This window comes from Myotis lucifugus, unplaced genomic scaffold, assembly GCF_000147115.1.
Source record: "Myotis lucifugus unplaced genomic scaffold, Myoluc2.0 scaffold_628, whole genome shotgun sequence".
NCBI classification, from domain to species: Eukaryota; Metazoa; Chordata; class Mammalia; order Chiroptera; family Vespertilionidae; genus Myotis; species Myotis lucifugus.
Genome location: NW_005871676.1, coordinates 252,856 through 258,216, shown reverse-complemented (window position 1 = coordinate 258,216; position 5,361 = coordinate 252,856).

Sequence of the window (5,361 nt, the reverse complement as noted above, 5' to 3'; positions counted from 1 at the left end):
GGACGGGGACTTGACTCTGCATCCTACGGTGCACCCCAGACTCTGACAGAAGGAAGATTTTCATATACATTTTACTAATTTTCTTTCATCTCTGACACTTCTATTATAAAGGGCAAATAGCAATGTTAAAATATTTCCTCTAATTAATCTCCTTTTAATGTGCACAAATTTCGTGCCCCTGGCCACTAGTCTGGTTAATAAAACACACCTCATCTCTACTTATTTGATTCCAATTGTGACGGGCAGCTGGGACCCTTTGGCGTCCAGTATCACCCAGAACCTCAAACAATGTTTGGCACACAGAGGTGCTCAACAAATATTTGTTCACTGAATGAAAGGTAACTTTGAGCTTCACGCAGCCCAAGGATTTCCAAGGGGTCCTGAAAGAGCATCCCCGCTTAGCCAGCCATTGTGGAGACCTGGACCAGGGAGAAGGAAGTGTGATTGGATGGGTGAGGGGAAGAGATGCAATTATCTTAGACCTCTTAAATAACTGTTTTTTCCCCCAATTCTTAACACTGTTTATGGTAGAAAATGTTATTATTTTCTATCACACTCTCTCCCAGGCTGAGGCATGAGCCAGAGGTGAAGAGAGGGAGGCTCCTGGCCACTCCAGGGCCCACATGAACCCATTGGGAGCCAGCTTCAGACCCTTAGCCAGTTCAAGACCCTCCTGGAAACTCTGGAGCAGCCCCACCCTGGTCTGGAATGCCCAGCTGCCCCTCAACACTCACACACTTGACCTTGACGGCCCAGGTTGGGGGCTGGGAAGGGCAGCATCTCCTTCCACCCAGTATCCAGCTGCATGCTCCACCCTCCTTCCCAGGCTCCAGATCCAGCTGATCTACATCCTGTCAGTTCCACCACCTGAGGCAGCTCTGGAAATCATCCCTGTCTCCACATTTGGGTAATCCAAGATCACACCTCCCAGGCTCTCTCTGCTGCCCTCCTGCCACCCCTCCTACCCCCTTCCCTCAGCCCCCCCCCCCCAGTTTTAAACAATTTTTATCTATCTTCAGGCAGGAGTCTGGGGGAGTTTCACACATCCTCAGGTGTTTCTCAACCTAGTTGAACTTTGCATGGACACGTGTTTTATTGTTACTATTTACACCTCACACGTTTATTAAAAGCAGCCTTTTGGCCGAAACTGGTTTGGCTCAGTGGATAGAGTGTCGGCCTGCGGACTGAAAGGTCCCAGGTTCGATTCCGGTCAAGGGCATGTGCCTGGGTTGCGGGCACATCTCCAGTGGGAGATGTGCAGGAGGCAGCTGATTGATGTTTCTCTCTCATCGATGTTTCTAACTCTCTATCTCTCTCCCTTCCTCTCTGTAAAAAAATCAACAGAATATTTTTAAAAAGCAGCCTTTTGTCTTGACAAGAGAAAAATTCCGAGATGTTCTAAATTAAATTACAGCAGCCAGAGAGTGAAAGAGACAAGGATAGTTAACCAGTTGATAGCTGGGGCCAACTGACAAAAGAGCTCACATTCCTGAGTATATGTTGGAGCTTTGAATCAACCTCCAGGGGTTTATTAGCCAATAGACCTGCATCCTCCTGGAAATTAATTTTTAGGACTGTTGCTTATGACCAACCCATCAAAGGTAATAATTACTTCTTTCTATGGACCGTGTTCCCATCATAGAACTGCCCCACTTCACCTTTTCCTGCACCCCCCTCCCTTAATCTGTAACCAATGTAAATTCTCTCGTCTTTCTTCTGCAAACATACTGTATAAGAGCATCCCTGGACTCCAGGACGATGGAGTCCCCACCTGGCCCTGCAGCTGGGGGCTCAGACCCAATGCCCAGGTCCTTTTTCTGGCTAACAAATGGCTCAATTATTCCCTTTCTTTCAGAAAAGCTTTCGGCTGCGAAAGTGCTTTTGTTTGTTTGCTTGTTTGTTTACTTAATGTCCTTGTTCAGTATTTATTTTTAAAAATTACTAAAAGCAACCCATCAGGACACTGATTCAGACAGGAATAGTCAGTGATGCTGAAACTAGCAGGTGGAAGTTTCATGACAAACAGGACACTTGGGTAGCTTCAGTGTATCTGCCACATACTCATTACGAAGGGGAACAGTAACCTTACAGAGGAGAGACAGACAGGGTTTTAGCCAAGGGATCATAATGAAAATGACCAGGAATGAGGCAAATGGGTGTCATGTCCCTCCTGGGAGAAGGCAGAATGAAAAACGCACCATCACAGTGGTGGTGCTCCCCCTGAAGATGTGTAACCTGCATCTAATCATGAGGAAAAGCCAGACAAATCCAAACAGGGCCATTCTACAAAATGGCTAGCCTAGCCGGCCAGTGTGGCTCAGTGGTTGAGCATCAACACAAGAACCAAGAGGTCACTGGTTCAATTCCCTGGTCAGGGCACATGCCTGGGTTTCGGGCTCAACCCCCAATAGGGGGCATGCAGGAGGCAGCCAATGAATGATTCTCTCTCATCATTGATTTTTCTGTCTCTTTCTCCCTCTCCCTTCCTCTCTCTGAAATGAATAAAAACATTTTTCATAAAAACGACTAGCCTATAACCTTCAAAAATGACAGTGCCATGAAAGACAAAGAAAGGAAAAAAATATTCCAAGTTAAAAAAGAATGATATCTAAATGCAATACATGATCCTAGATTGGACCAGGGACCTGAAATTAAAAACTGCTGTAAAAGACATCATTGGATGACTGATAAAACTTGAATGAGGTATGTAGTTTAGATAGCAATATTGCATCAATATTCGAGTTTCTGGTTGTAACCCTTACACTGTGGTTATAGAAGCAATGGTCTTCAGCTGGGGGCAGTTCTGTTATCCAGGGGACATCCAACAATGTCTGAAGACATTGTTAGTTGTTACTACTGAGAGTGTGTGCTGCTGACAGCTAGTGGGTACAGGCTAGAGATGCTAAAAATTGTACCGTGCCCAGGGCAGCCCCCCACAGCAAAAATCATCCAGCCCAAATGTCAACAAAGACGAGATAGAGAAACCCCCTATAAGAGAATATCCTTTTTCTCAGGAAATATAAATGGAAGTATTTAGGAATATAAAGGAGTCATGAGATTGGTTCTCAAAAGGCTCAAAAAAAAAAAAAAAAAAAAGCAAAGCACATGTATCCATCTATTCTCTTCTCTCCCCTTCTCTTCTCTTCTCTCCCCTTCTCTTCTCTTCTCTTCTCTTCCCTTCCCTTCCCTTCTCTTCTCTTCTCTTCTCTTCTCTTCCCTTCCCTTCTCTTCTCTTCTCTTCTCTCTCTCTCTCTCTCTCTCTCTCTCTCTCTCTCTCTCTCCCCATGGGCATTCTTAATGTTTCCCAAACACATTAGGCACATTGCTGCCTCAGAGACTTTGCACTCTCTATTCCCTCTGCCTGGGATGTTCTTCTCCCACATATCTGCCTGACTTACCCCTTCACTTCCTTCATCAAACTTTTTCCTCTTCTGTTTTCTTTCCTTTTCTTTCTTTCATTCTTTTTTTTGAGAATTTTTATGATTTTATTTGAGCCAAACTGATGATATATGCCAGGAAGCAAGCCCTCAAATGCTCCTCAAACTCCCTTTTCTATTTTTTCTTTAAATATATTGTTATTGATTTCAGAGGGAAGGGAGAGAGAGAAAGAGGTACAAACATCAATGATGAGAGAGAATCATTGATCGGCTGCCTCTTGATGCCCCACACTGGAAATCGAGCCAGCAACCCAGGCATGTGCTCTGACCAAGAATCAAACCGTGACCTCCTGATTCATAGGTCGATGCTCAACCACTGAGCCACGCTGGCCGGGCTCAAACTCCCTTTTCTTAGTGAAACCTTTTCTAACCACTCTATTTAAAATTACAAGCATACCCCATTCGGTATCTCCCTTCTTGGGTTTATTTTTCTCCCTATCACCAAGTACTTACCACCACATAACACACTGTGTATTTTCTTTATTTGTTTATTGTGTGTCCCTCAGACCGTAATTGTGTCAGCTCCATTAGGGCAAGGACTTTTATCCCTAGTGCTTGGAACAGGGCCTGGCACACAGTAGGTGATCAATAAATGTTTGATGGAGGAATGAGTGGCTTGCTGTTAAATGAGATGGACTAAAAAAAGATGGTGGAGGAGGAGGGAAGTTGCTGTTCATCATCTCTACATTTCCCCTTTGGTTTCTCCTCTGAATCTCTCATCTAGGACAAGACCTCTAGGCCACTTCGGGTGCCACCTCGGCGCTCAGGAGTCGCCCAAGAGGGGGCATAGCCCCCAGGAGCATTTTCCTTCCCGAGCCCAGGACCGCGGTAAAGGAACGAGCAAGGGTAGTTCTCATATCCGCCACAAGGGGGCGCTTCTCCTACGGCCAAAGCGCTTGCCCGCGGAACACCTGTGAAGAAATTGTTCTGAAAAACAATGCCACCTTTAGCTTTTTCTTATTGTTATTTTAAAAAATTTCTAAAAATTGCCCTGGCCAGGTAGCTCAATTGGTGAAGAGGGTCGTCCCTATAAACACAGGTTTCGGGTTTGATCTCCAGTCAGGGCACATGCAAGAAACAACCAATGAATGCATAAGTAAGTGGAACAACAAATAGATGTATGTCTCTCTCTCTCTCTCTCTCTCTCTCTCTCTCTCTCTCAACAAATCAACAAAATTTTTTTAATCTCTAAAAATTAGCATATTAATTATAGAATTTTAAGAAACTAAATGGATAAATGAAAATCACTGCACTAGCCCACCTAGGAACTCAATTTATCTACATGTTTTATTTTTATCACCATTTGCTCATTCACACAATTTTCATTTCAACCTTTTATTTTGGACAATTTTTAACAAAAAAGGTAGAGAAATATACTAATGCCACTAAACTGTACACTAGAAAATAGTTAAAATGATAAACTTTAGACCTAGCCTATTTGGCTCAGTGGATAGAGCCTCAGCCTGGCAATGAAGAGTCTTGGGTTCGATTCTGGTCAAGGGCACATACCTCAGTTGCAGGCTCGATCCCTGGCCCTGGTCCTGCGTGTGTAGGAAACAATTGATGTGTTTCTCTCACATCTCACAGCGATGTTTCTTTGTCTTTCCTCTGCCCTTCCACTCTTTCTAGAAATCAATGGAAAAATATACTCAGGTAAGGATTAACCAAAAAAAGATAATTTTTATATGATGTGTATTTTCCACAATGAACAAAAATAGTAGATTATAAATATAGACAATTGCTAAGTCAATCCTGTTTCATCTCTTCCCGTGTTCCCACTTCCTTGCCAATTAGATTGTTTTGAAGCATTTGCTTTAAAGCAGATGTTCTATCATCTATAAATATTTTTTAAAATATATTTTGATTTATTTTAGAGAGGAAGGGAGAGAAAGAGAGAGATAGAAATATCAATGATGAGAATCAT